General features: G+C 33.7%; 1 protein-coding gene across 6 annotated transcripts in view; it reads right to left on the reverse strand.

Annotated features, from left to right (window-relative positions):
• LOC141424793 (uncharacterized) overlaps positions 1 to 14,362 on the reverse strand; it is a 352,524-nt gene that overhangs the window by 333,932 nt on the left and 4,230 nt on the right. The gene's annotated exons all lie outside the window — the stretch shown is intronic.

Genomic DNA, 14,362 nt, shown 5'->3' on the forward strand with positions numbered 1-14,362 from the left:
GCCAAATACTGCAAATCAGGGCCTTGTAAAGTCAGTTTACCAGCACACCACTACATGTACTTCATATACATGTAGTGGCAATGCTTCAATCTAAGGCTTCTTCTGTGTATAGAAAGTTCTAAGTGATTATGTGCTCAAGTTACATTTTTATTTTACATCAAATAAAATAACATAGGCATAATTATCAGGTTGCAGGTTTTTCTTAGTTACCCTTTATATATGCAAATAGCCTAAAATTAATTGTTCTAAAGATAGCTAGCTCATCATTTCTTTCACAGCTACAGTAAAATAGTAATTAGGTAAACATCATCAAAGAAATGACTTATGAGTCTAAAGATTCCAATTTCTTATTTTAAGGGTATTTTAATTCTCATTCATTCTGTATTTTTCATAAATTTACTTTACATAATCCTAGAGGGAGCATCAAGTTACAGTATCTAAAATTTTGTCTATAGATAGGTGAAAGTGTAAGCTAGGTTGACCTAGAATTATAGATTATGTGGGAAACTCCTTTTTTTACTCAAATAATTTGAACATAGGTGTATCATTGGGTCATAAAAGGAAAATAGAAATTCATTCGTTTCAAAAAGAAGTAAATGTGTTTCATAAAATCCTGAGACTGATAAAGCTGAGGAAGAGGAAATGAAAATCTTTCTAACCTTGGAGGTATTCCTCAAATCCTTAGTCTCATTTTACGTCACCATCCAAAAAAAAAAAAAAGTTATCAAGTCATAGTTCAAGAAATTACATAATATTTTAAAGAGTTAAAAATTACTATGTGTTGGTGTTTTTTCCCTCCTCAGAAAAGTGGAAAGTGATTCTTCTTTGTGAAATTGCAACTATAGCAGAAAGTTGTGAAACTGTATCCTACAATGTAAAGCTATTGAGAACTGGCAGAATGAATCCCCCCTGTACAATGAATATATACTAATAAAAATGAAAAAATACAAACACAAACATAATCATACAAGCATTGCCATATATACATATACACAGAATATAACATTTTTTTAATAGTGGGACTATTAGAGGAGACTAGAGGAGGAAGGAAAGAAGAGAATGATAGTGAGTGAGTAATACTGAAATACATCACATCATATAGGAACAAGATACAAGGAAATGCATGGAAAGCTATTGAAAAATACGTGGTAGACAGAAAAGGAAGAGGAAAGGTGGAGGCAGAGGGAGGTGGAGGAAAAGGAGAGGTAATGAAGAGTAATAGAAGGGTTCAACTGAGTAAAGTACAATATATTTACAGGTAAAACAAGGCAAAAACCTCTGAATAATGAACACACACTTAGACAATAAAGATCAGGAATGTAAAACAGGTCATCATAAGAGGAGGTTACTAGTAGGAGGGGGAGGGTAAGTAAAGAGGGTAAAGGAGGGTGAAAATAGTTGATGTATTTTCTATACAGGTATGAATATGGAACACTGAAACCTGTCAAAGTAGTTTTAAGAAGGGGGGATGGGGAAGCAGGAGAATAATGGAAGGGATGAAACAAACTGGGGTACATTGTACACATATATGGAAATGTCACAATGGAACTCCCTGTACAACTAATATATACTAGTAAAAATGTTTAAAAAATTTTATTGTGATTACACTGTGCCTAGAAACATATGGGATAAATATGGCTTTATAGTCTCATTTAATTAATGATATTTCCAATAGATTAGCAAGTTTCATCTCTCCATTTAATTATTCTTTCTTTGAATAGTGTTATGTGGTTTCCTATGTTATTCCAAGCTATTGCATATTATTGGTGATATAGAAGATAGTATCTTTACTATCTTTATAGTACTAGAAGTGGTAATTTTAGATATGGAGAAATAATTATTTTTAAATAAACAGCACCCAGCTATCATTATTAGTTGCATATTTGTTTGCTTATTTTTTTCTTGTTTTAAGTTGTTCTCATTAAAATTCTAGTTCCCTATAATGAAAAAAAGAAATGAGATGAAAACACTGCCTGGGTGTGGTGAATCATGCCTGTAATCCCAGCTAGATAGGAGGGAGAGATAGGAGGATCAAAGTCTGAGGCTGGCCTCTGGCAAAAAGTGAGACCCTACCTAAAAAATAAACTAAAGCAAAAAGTACTGGGAGCATGGCTTCAGGGATAGAGTACTTGCCTAGAAAGCATGAGCCCTGAGTTCAATTCTCAGTACTGCCAAGAAAAAAAAAGGAATAAAGAAATGAAAACATTGGGTTTGAGCATATATGCATGTATCAACCTCTCTTTCACTTTGTTTTGATTATTGTGTAGAATATAAAGGTAAAGGCTATACTTGAAACAAAGTATTTTAGTTCAAACCCAAGCTCTGTTTAGTTCAGTTGCCCATTTCTTAATTGTTTCATTGGTTTTAGGAGAGTTTAGTTTCTTAAGCTCCCTGTACATTCTGATTATCAATCCTTTGTTGTATAGCTGGAAAATATTTTCTCCCACTCTGTGGGTGGTCTCTTCAGTTTAGAGACCACTTCCTTGTTGTGCAGAAGCTTTTTAATTTTATGAAGTCCCATTTGTCCATCCTTTCTCTTAGTTGCTGAGCTGCTGGGGTTCTATTGAGGAAGTCCTTGCTATACCTATTACTTCCAAAGTGTTTCCTGCTCCTTCCTGTACTAACTTACAGAGTTTGGGGTCTGATATTAAGGTCCTTGATCCATTTTGAGTTGATACTAGTACAGGGTGATAGACATGGATCTAGCTTCAGTTTCTTGCAGATGCATAACCACTTTTCCCAGCAACATTTGTTGAAGAGGCTGTCTTTTGTATATTGTATATTTATTGTATATTTTTGGTACCTTTGTCAAAAATAAGGTGGGTATAGTTGTGTGGATTCATATCCGGGTCTTCTATTCTGTTCCCCTGGTCTTCATGTCTGTTTTTGTGCTAGTACCATGGTGTTTTTATTGCTATTGCTTTGTAATATAGTTTGAAGTTGGGTATTGTGATACCTCCATCATTGCACTTTTTGCTGAGTATTGTCTTGGCTATTCATGGTCTCTTGTGTTTCCAAATGATCTTTATCAAAAGAAGAAATTGAAATGGCAAAAAAACACATGAAAAAATGCTCATCATTTCTAGCCATAAAGGAAATGCAAATCAAGATTCCACCTCACTCCTGTTAGAATAGCCATCATCAAAAACACCACCAACAACACGTGTTGGTGACGATGTGGGAAAAAGGAACCCTCATACACTGCTGGTGGGAAAGCAAGCTAGTGCAACCACTCTAGAAAAAAATTTGGAGGCTTCTTAAAAATCTCAACATAGATCTGCCATATGATCCAGTAATCCCACTCCTGGGGATATGCCCAAAGGAATACGACACAGGTTACTCCAAAGGCATCTGCACACCCATGTTTATTGCAGCACTATTCACAATAGCCAAGTTATGAAGCAGCCAAAATGCCCCACTAGTGATGAATGGATCAAGAAAATGTGGTATTTATACACAATAGAATTTTACTCAGCCATGAAGAAGAATGAAATCTTATCATTTGCAGGTAAATGGATGGAACTGGAGAACATCATTCTGAGTGAGGTCAGCCAGGCTCAGAAGACCAAAACTCATATGTTATCTCTCATATGTGGACTTTAGATCTAGGGCAAATACAGCAATGTTGTAGGACTTGGGTCACATGCTAAGGGAAGAGCACATATGGGAGGTATGGGGATAGGTAGAAAACCCAAAACATGAAAGCATTTGATGTCCCCACTCCAGAGGAACTAATACAGAAACCTTAAAGCGACAGAGGTCAACACGAGTAGGGGATCAGGGAACAGTGTAAAAATCAGTTAGAGATGAATCAACTTGGGTTGTAACACATTTGTACATGGGAGCAATGCTAGGAATCTCTCTGTATAGCTATCCTTAACTCAACTAGCAAAAATGCTTTGTCTTCTTTATTATGCTTATGTCTTCTCTTCAACAAAATTAGAGATAAGGGCAGAACAGGTTCTGCCTGGAAGCTGGGGGGGGGGGGGAATGACCTAAACAATGTATGCACATGTGAATAAAAAAAAATAAGTAAATAAATAAATTTTTAAAACCCCAAGCTCTGTAACTTTGAGCAAGTAAACTTTTAACTCTGTACCTATTTTTCGCATCTGAAAAAATGTGGATAAAACAGCATCTACTTCACAGGATTGTTATGACTACTTGGAGTTAATACTTATAAAGTATTTAATATCTACTAATTTTCAATAAATAAATGCCTGCCTATCATTATATGATGCCCAAGCCACTTCCATTTAATTCAGTTTTTAAATCTAATCAGCTAATGCAGAAGGTTTAATCATATTAGCTGTCATTGCTTAAGATTTACTTCGTCAAGGTAGCAGTCAAGGCTCAGGGAAGGGAAAAGAACCTTCAACTTCAGCTTTGAAGGCCATGTATATTAATCTATACAGAACCATAGGTTGAAAAAAATCTAATGAAAATCCATGCCTATATTACCTATAATCTTATATGCCTGAAATTATAATCAGAATATGATGGAAAAGACCAAAGTGTAATAATTCTCTTTGTTTGGGTATTTTAATATAAAAATCATTATTATATTAGAAATATTTATTTTATATGGCCATAACATGGTACAGGAGTCAAAAAAGAAAGTGTGAATATGTGTTGAAGGCATATGCCTAGCAGAATTCTAGAAGTCATAATGAGAAAAGAGAAGAGTAAATGGTTCTGATAATGGTATATGAATTAATATAAGAATGACTTTTAAGATTTTATGATGTACTAAATATAAAGACTTTTTATATTTTGTAAGCAGGAAGCTTAATTATACAGACTAGATAACTGGAAATCTCACATGTACAGAAAAATACATGCATATCTCAATAAAAACTCATTAAAATAAAAATTGGCAAGTGAAACGTCAATATGAATGGTTTTATTATATATTGCTTGTAAGTAGAGCAAAACTAAATACAGAGTAATCATGTTAATTGCAAATATGTTTGGAAAATCTTCTGCTATGGCAATGTTAGGCACCATCTATAAAACAGGTCCAGTTTGTCTATCCAGGTTTTAATTAAAGATATGGACAGAAAATAAAATCAAGGTTATATACCTGAAAATTACTATGGTTTTAATTTATAGAACTATAAATCTATAGGAAACAAAATAGTCATAGATACTTTCAATATAATAGTCATGGAATATATTGTGAGGAAACTGTATTAAACAACTTTAATACAGTGTGTGTGTGTGTGTGTGTGTGTGTGTGTGTGTGTCTGTGTGTTTGCAGTGCTGGGAATTTAACCCAGGGCACTGTGCATACTAGTGATGCACTAGGGGAGCCACATACCCAGCCCTAATTATGATTATTTCAAAATTAAAATTTATGGTATGATCTATATTCATTCAAAATCAACCAGTGTTGAATCAAGCCCAAATTTTCAAACAGTAGCACTGCTAGGTCAATCTGAATAATTCTTTATTTGGGTAAGAGAATAGAACTTTATATCAATCTTTAAAATGATATGGAAAAATTTTATAATATATACATGTACATTCTTTTCTTGCATGAAATGAAAGTTCTTTGCATATCAAGACTCATTCATATTGTTAAATGGCCATTGCACATAGGGCACTCATACTCACTGCTCATTAAAAAAAAACTTTTCCTGATTTATTTACAGGATAAGAGAAAAAAGTGGTTTTAGGGGTAAGATGAATGCTTTTGTGTATCCCTCTATAGATTAAAATGGTTGACTCAGCAGCACTTTTAAGTACAATGTAGGATCCAGAGAAGCAACCTGATGGCACTTTGGTTTATTGTACTTGCAGTGCTCAGGACAAGTGTTTTATTCACACAGTTTTCCCCCAGTTGAAATTAATTTCTGCTTTCTTTATGTTTGCACAGCATGTGATTACTTCCTCTCCTACAGCACTTGCTACATTTTGCCTTATTCTAAATTCTACCTTTTTGTGTAAAAGTATGAAACAGCAGTATTTACAAATATCTTGATAAAAAAATTAATGTTCTACCTCTTTCCTCCCTATTCACCCTTCTCCTCTAAATCAATACTGAAAAGTACATTATTACTACACAGAATGCAGTCAATTGGTGTCATTATAAAACAAACCAATAACATGAAAAACAAAAGAGAAGAGTGAGCTAGAATGAAGGTATAACAGCATATTTTATGTTTTTAGTCTAGATACTGGTATGTGTGATAATTGTCAATGTCTTCCTCTCTGGCCAAAAAATATTTATAAGTGTGTACCATACCATTAAAAGCAGATTATGTGTATGAAGTTGATATTCCCTCGAGGGGTAAATTCACTCTCAGAGTAAAGTCTTGTATTTGTCTTCATCCTAGCACTTAGTACCTTGGATTAGGAACCACTAAAAATCTTTGTTACAGTTCATTAATCAAACTAATGCAGTTTACATTTGATTGTAGTCTTCAAGCCAGTGACGTGGCAAAACTCCTGCTCAATTATCTGAAAGAGAGATAGTAGAAATAGGGGAAAGGGGAAGAAGGGTGGAAAGAGGAGAGGTGAAATGAGCAGAGGGAGGAGGAGCGAAAGGGATTGAGAGGAACTGATTTAGTTTTAGCTGTCTTTGTAGTTTGGGCAATTGAGAGGGAGAGCTTTAAATTATCTCATCTCTCTCTATGTGTGTGTGTGTGTGTGTGTGTGTGTGTGTGTGTGTGTGTGGTGTGTGTGTGTGCATTTGTATATGTATATATAAGCCAATTTACCCTCCCTGTTCATTTAGAAGCCATTTTCTCAACAAAGACATTGAGGCCTTAGGAATGAGAAAGAAAAGACAAAAGTCTTGAAGTAGAAACTTAATATATCCAAATTGAGTCTACCTGTGAAATGATGGTTGGGGTGGAAGATAAAAAAAAAACAATGATAGGTTTTGGCCCATATGGATTTTGCTGTTTGTCCATAAGAAAGTAAGACCAGCAAATATCATTTGTACCATCTACTACTTTAGACTCAATAGCCTCATTCATATGAACACCTGAAACAAAGTCATCATGAGCTGTATCTTACAAAGCTCTAGTGTGATTTCAACACAACACTGTAAAACATTTTAGAAGTATAAAACAAATTAGATGCTTGGTTTATTAGATGCTTTAGAAGTCTAAAACAAGTTAGACACCAGACTAATTGTGTTGACTGAAATACATACTGATACATACATCCCGAAGTAACGATTCTTTGGCGGGGGTCACATGAATAAAGATCCTTAAAAGACAAACAGGTAAGCTGATTCCTGAGAGCTTCTAACAGTCCAATTGAGAATCTTACCTGTTTTGCTTTGTTCTATTTTCCTTCTCCACCCACCTACCCAGATATTATCAAACAAGAAATAAAAAGAAAATGATCTAGAAAGAATGATCGATCCATAAAAACAAGAGTGAAATAATATGGGACAGAAAATAGAGCAACAGAATGGAGCAATGTAGTGTTTGGCAAGAATGAACTAAATGTGCTTGGTCTGCCTCTGAAGCTCAATTTTGCAAGGTGATAGACTAAAATTGAACTTTGTGTTTTCACCAGCCAGCTTCCTTGGAGTATTAGGACCTTTTCTGTGGGCTTGGTGTCTATGCAGTGTTTCTGAAGATTTAGACTTCCTTTGGCTATGTTTAATTAAGGGATCTTTATTCCTCAGCCTTGTGATATCTTAAACAGTCAAAATCACTATTTTAGCTGCGTAACATTTTTTAGGAGGAAAACATAAATGCAACGTAGGGACTATGCTATAATAAGAGAAGTATCATGTGAGAGACCAAAGAAATAATCTCATATATCATTACTGCAGCTTTCACTAAATCCACATAAGGCTGTCAGGTTTGCTGTGTGAATATCTGAAATAAGACTTTGTTGCATTTCATGGAATGTCAACACCTTCTACACCATGGAAGATTAGCTCATGATCTGTCACACAAAATGTGCGAATCCACAGATACTTTGTGGTTATATGACACTTATCATAAATACAGAATCTTATTATCAAGCTCCATGACATACCCTGATTTAAGTGTTAGAGATCACAGAGTAACCAAGAGACTACATAAAATGTAACTACACTGCAGCAGTTATTTCATTTTTATATGTTATGCATAATTAGCTTTAATATTATCCTTGATTTGTGAAAAATGAGAGCTGCTGGCATTATTTTAGCTTAGAAACACAAAACTTCAAGAAAGCTAATGTGTGGAGTAGTTATTATAAATGACTATGAATATAACTATCCATATACTTACTTAAAAAAGTAAAGAAAATTTTGGATGTGAATAAACTGGTACTTGATTTAAAAGTACTTATTTGTAACCAAAACAAATCAGATGGTTATAGAACTGCTCTATAGTGATCAGACTATCATTATAATGTATTTAATTATAAATATTATGTATTAAAAGGAAAATATGAAAATTTTAGAGCACATTCAGAGGATAGCAAGGACATAACTTTGAGACAGGGCTACAATGTTTAGGAAGCTTCATTCTGGAGGAAAGAAGAGAGTTTATGTTTTGAAGATGTATCTACAGCATATGTATGTATATACATATACATGTTATATATACATATATGTGTGTATATATATATACATGTATTTATAAACATGCATATATGTATATATGGCTGTCATGTGAAGAATTAACTATTCTCTGTGTCTCCAAGATAAGTGGGATGCTCATAGTGGGAATGTTAATTCCATATAATGAGGTGAATAGAGAACTTTTTAGGTAGCTCCCTCAAGAGGAAATAGTTTTCTAGTTGTTAGACATATTCATATTTAACTTGGCTTAGCTATTATGAGTAAGTTGCATATAGAGGGAAGGCAAGTGGTAAAAGAAATCTTCCAATATTGAGAGTATTTAACATCTTTATGAATGTTATACAGTGTATAGGAATACATACTAGAACAATAGTCTCATTTATGTGTCCCCAAAATGAAGTCCCTTGGCAAGAATAGCAGGTGATAGTCATCTGTATCCATGGCCTTCACTACTTCCATTTATTGAAGTCCCTCTTTTGAATAGCTACTGAATTAATATTTATGATGCTATCATCCCTTGCTAAGAATAGTTAACCAGATGTAGTTAACTAGTTAACTAGTACTGCATTCTGAGATAACAGCAAAAATTTGGAGTAGGGAGAATTCTAGTAAAGAAAGCATCTGTGTTATTACAGAAAAACCTAATGTCCAGTCAATAATGTGCACTGAATTCATATATACATAGACACTATACACACACACACACACACACACACACACACACACACACACATATGGAGTATTGAATCACCATTGAATGGGTGTTTTTGACTGAGCGATCTTTGTAATAAGCCTCCAACCACCCTGAATATTTTATCAGGATGGATCCTGGAGCAAGCCTACTTTGGGTGGGGCCTAGCAAGTTGACTCCAATTTACTGCAGTGTGGTACCTTTATTTACATAAATGTTGCAAAGAAAGCCCCAAAGCCAAATGTGACTTAATTAGCCTTTCTTATCATACTGATGAGTGTACAGCAGATGTGAGCCATTATGTCACTGATGTTACAGATGTCACTGATGTTACAGTACAATTTGAGAGGATTTTGTGGAATGTGCAGAAAAATGAAAAGGCTTTTACAAATTCTATAAACATTTGTTTTAGCTTAAAAAGAACTTTGGGAAACTAAAATGTGCTTATCATTTTAAAAGTCACAGCTCTAACTTCCACTGAGATTAAAACAAAATCTTTTGAGAAAGATTCATCAGGACATTTCTGTGGTTACATATAAGGGGACACTAAATAATCAGGGCTTCAGGAGAATAGTTTTGAGCTGTGTTTAGTGGGAACACACTAAAGATCCTGTTTGTCAGTAATGTAAAGAAGGAAGGGATTTAGTTTTGAGCCAAATAAAAACTCAGAAACTAGAGAGAGATTTCTGTGAAGGCAAGTACCACCTAGATCTTGGGGTAAACTAATTGTGGCTATATACTTAAAACTGCAGGCATTGTTTCCAGTGTTCTCTCACAAGGTACTTAGGGAAGGCTAACATTTGAATATATTCTGAGATTGCTCTTTTGCAACACCAGAGAGAAAAGGCTGAGTAGTTTTGTCTGTACAGAAGTTTTTTTTCTCCATTCTTCCCACAAATTCTTCCTCCCAAGAAACTCCTTTAAAATTTGGACTAGTGACAACAGATGATATTTTTGACAGGCTATAATGAGGGTAATTTTTTGTTTAGCTTTATTCACAAATTTGTAATTTTCTCTAGTTCTTAAGGATAATCCACTTCTGTATCATTGAAAAACAAGTATTGGGTTTTAACTATAAGGAAAATGTATTCAATACATTTTTCTTTTCCTGCCTTATGATGCTGTGCTCTATGGTATTAGTATTTATTGTATATAAATGTCAGTATTGTCATAGTGAATAATTTAATATTTATAATACAAAATATTGGAGGGTCTCTCCTTTCTGTTTTTTTTAACAATCTCAGAAACAATAGTGAAACAGTCTTCTCTTAAATCCATTGTTTCCTTTCCATGTCTAATTATACTTCCCTAGTCTATATTTTATAATTTCTTGCCTGAACTATAATAATCTCCTAAACTATAAGTCTCCTTTCATTCATTTTATGAAACATGGGCAGGTCAATCTTCTTATAACACTGTCCTATACCTGCCTAAAAGGCTTTGGTAGCTTGACATTAACTGTAGGAGAAAATATGTAGCCCTCATAATTTATTCAACAATTTCTGATTAACGAGTGTTTTAGTGTATTGATCTTAGGAGAAGCAGAGATATGGTCTTCCCACCTCCCTTCTTTACTCTATCTCTATCTATCTACATACACATATACACACATCGTAATTTTTCACAACCTGGTCAAAATGAGAACTTAATAGGGCAGCAGTACTAATAAACCCGCATATTCAAGAAACATTGCAAACTTGCAATGTTTTTGGTGAGAGTTTGGTTCAAAGAGATAAAATCAGAAAGTTTTTGGTGAGAGTTTGGTTCAAAGAGATAAAATCAGAAAGTTTGCTGATTCTAGGTAACAAATAGTACATTACTGCCAGGAAACTGAATCAGTTTGAGGCAGATCTGATTAATTAGGAACTATATAACAATGTAAATAAACATTTTATTAGAAATGGAAATAGGGAAATGGGTTTTGTTTAGATTTGGTGACCTCATATACCATTTTCAAAACACACATGAAAATTTAAACATTAAAAAGAGATTAAAATTCATGAGAAATGAATTCCCCGAAGTAGTTTTAAACTGGCAAGAACATAATGTCAAAGGTTGAACTTTAAAGAACACCTACCCTCAAGAGGGCAGCATAGACGCTAGAGTTGATAAGCATTAAGCCACATGTAGGAAGAGACAGTCAGCACTATAGACATTCAACAGGAATAAACTGCGAGTCAGATGATAAAAGGCCCTTATATTGGTGATAAAAAAATCTTACCAAATCCAAAGGACTTGTGAAGAATAAGAATCAGCATGCTATACATTGGTGATCAGTTGTGTGAGGATTAAAGTAAATGAGAGCTATAAATAACTCTTTTGTAGCACTTCACAATTTATATTGGGCTGCTTCCATATTTTAGAATAATAAGAAATTGTATAGTAACATCTTATGTAACATCATTTTTAAAACCAAGGAGACATGATAGCATGTAAAGACAGAAAAGACAATCAGGAAAAAGAGTAAAACTAAAGAAGCTGCAAGTGGGGAAAGTAGGAAGAGAGCACATTGTGGGGGCAAGGCGGGGGATGGAGAAGTAACAAGTTTTACCAAGACCTAGTGAGTTAAAAGTAAGAACAAATCTAACATCAACCTCCATTTTCTTCTCTCAGGATAAAGAGAGTGAGATGACTTATTTTTTTAAAAAAATTAAAAATAATTCTAGCTCTATTGAACTCCTATGATTGACATTTAAAATTATACATATTTAGGTATACAATATCATGTTTTGATATATGTATACATTGTAAAATGATTATCAGAATCAAGCTACTAACACAGCACTTCATGGTTATTGTGTGTGTGTGTGTGTGTGTGTGAAGAGCACTTGTGACCTACTGTCTTAGCAAATTTCAAGGACAGGCTGTAACATTATTAACTAAGCTACCATACTGTACATTAGTTCTCCAATATTCATGTTACAGCTGAAGACTTGAACATTTTTTGTCAGTACTGAAGTTAGAACTCAAAGTCTTGCATTTGGCCAGGCAAGTAATCACCTGAGCCATATTTTCAGCCCTTTTTGCTTTACTTTTTAAGATAGTGTGTCACACTTTTTGCCCAGAAAGGCCTATACTGTGATCCTCCTACTTTCACCTCTGAAGTAATTAGCATTATAGCTGTACACTACTACATCCAGCTTGTTAATTGAGATAGAGTCTAACATTTTTGCCTAGGCTGGTCTTCAAACACAATCTACTTCTGCCCCCAAGTAGTTGGGATTACAGACCTGAGTCACATGCTTAGCTCACTACTTGAACTCTTTGTTCATATATCCCTTTCCTGTACCTCTCAGCCCATAATAAGTACTCTGTTAATGAGTTTGACCTTCCTAAGATTCCACATAAATGAGATCATGTAGTATTTATCTGTGTCCAGCTTAATATATACACGTATATATAAACATATATATATATGTATACTTATATATCACATTTCCTCATTCATTCATCCATCAATAGAAACTTAGGCTGTTTCCACATCTCAGAAGCTGTGAATGATGCTGTAATGAACAGGGGAGTGCAGATTATCTCTGAGGTACTGATTTAATTTCATTTGGGTATACAACCAATAGTTAGAATGCTGAATTATATAGTAGTTCTACTTTAAACATCTTGAGGAATCTTCATACTGTTTTCCACAACATCTGTACAAGTTACATTCCTACCAACATGGTACAAGGCATACCTTCTGTCTATATTCTTGCCAAGATTTATGTTTTTCTTTTTTGATAAGACATTATAACATATATGATGTGATACCTCATTATGTTTTTTATTTTTTACTTCTTTGTTGATTACTTATATTATACATCTTACATCTTTTCATAATCTTCTTGGCAATCTGCATGTCTTTTTTGGAAAAATGTCTGTCAGTTCCCTTTCCCATTTTAAATGGGTTCTTTATATTTTGCTGTTGAGTTGTATGAGTTTTTAAAAATTTTTTTAGATATTAACCTTTTCAGATATATTCTCCCAATCTGTAGAATGACTTTACATTGTGTTATTTCTTTTTCTGTGTAGAAACATTTTAGTTTGCGATAAGCTCACTTGTCTATTTTTTGCTTTTGTAGTCTGTGTTTTTGGTGTTTAAGTCTTTATTATGTTAATTTTTGTGTATGATGTAAAAGATTTAATTTCATTTTCTTTGTATATGGATATGTTTTCCTAATGCCATTTATTAAATCGTCTACCCTTTCCTTATTGTGTATTCTTAGCTTTTTGTAGAAAATGAAATGACTGGAGATATGCGAGTTTACTTTTCAGCTCCCTATTCTGTTCCATTGGTCTATGTGTTTGTTTTTATGTCAGAACCAGTGTTTTGAACAATATTGCTTGAAATCAGAAAGCATAATGTGACTACAGTTTTATTCTTCTTGTTCAAGTTTGATCTAGCTCTTTGTGATTTTTTTTTGTGGTTTCATATAAATTTTAGGGTTTTTTTTTCTATTTTTGTGGAAAACACCATTGGAATTTTGATGGCGATTGCACTGAATCTGCAGATCACATTCATTAGTGTGAGCATTTTAATAATACTGCTTTTCCAATTGATGAACATAGGATATCTTCCATTTATTTGTGTCTTCTGAAATTTCAATGTTTTGTGGTTTTCATTGTAGAGATCTTTCACCTCATTAAAGTTATTCCTAAGTTAAATTAGTTAAGTTTTATTTAGTGTGATGATGGCAAATGAGATTGTTTCCTTTTTTGGATAGTTGTATGTAAAAACAATTAACTTTTGATGTTGACTTTGCAGTCTGTAACTTTACTGAATTTGTTTATTCTCTCTAAAAGTTTCATTTGGTGGAATCTTTAGGGTTTTCTTTATATAAGATCATGCCATCTGTAAATAGATAAATAGACAATTAACTTCTTTCTAATTTGAATGCCTTTTCTTTTTCTTGCCTAATTGTTCTAAGACTTCCAGTACTATGTTGAATAGAAGTGGTGTTAATGGGCATTTTTGTCCTGTATCTGATTTAGAGAAAAATCTTTCAACTTTTCCCTAAGTGTATTAGTGGGCTTGTCATATATGGCCTTTATTGTGTTGAGGTACATTCCTTCTATACCTAATGTTTTTAATCATGAAAAGATGTTGACTATTGCTGAATGCTCTTCTTGTACCTGTTGAGGTG

Source organism: Castor canadensis, chromosome 7 (genome assembly GCF_047511655.1).
Source record: "Castor canadensis chromosome 7, mCasCan1.hap1v2, whole genome shotgun sequence".
Classification (NCBI taxonomy): Eukaryota; Metazoa; Chordata; class Mammalia; order Rodentia; family Castoridae; genus Castor; species Castor canadensis.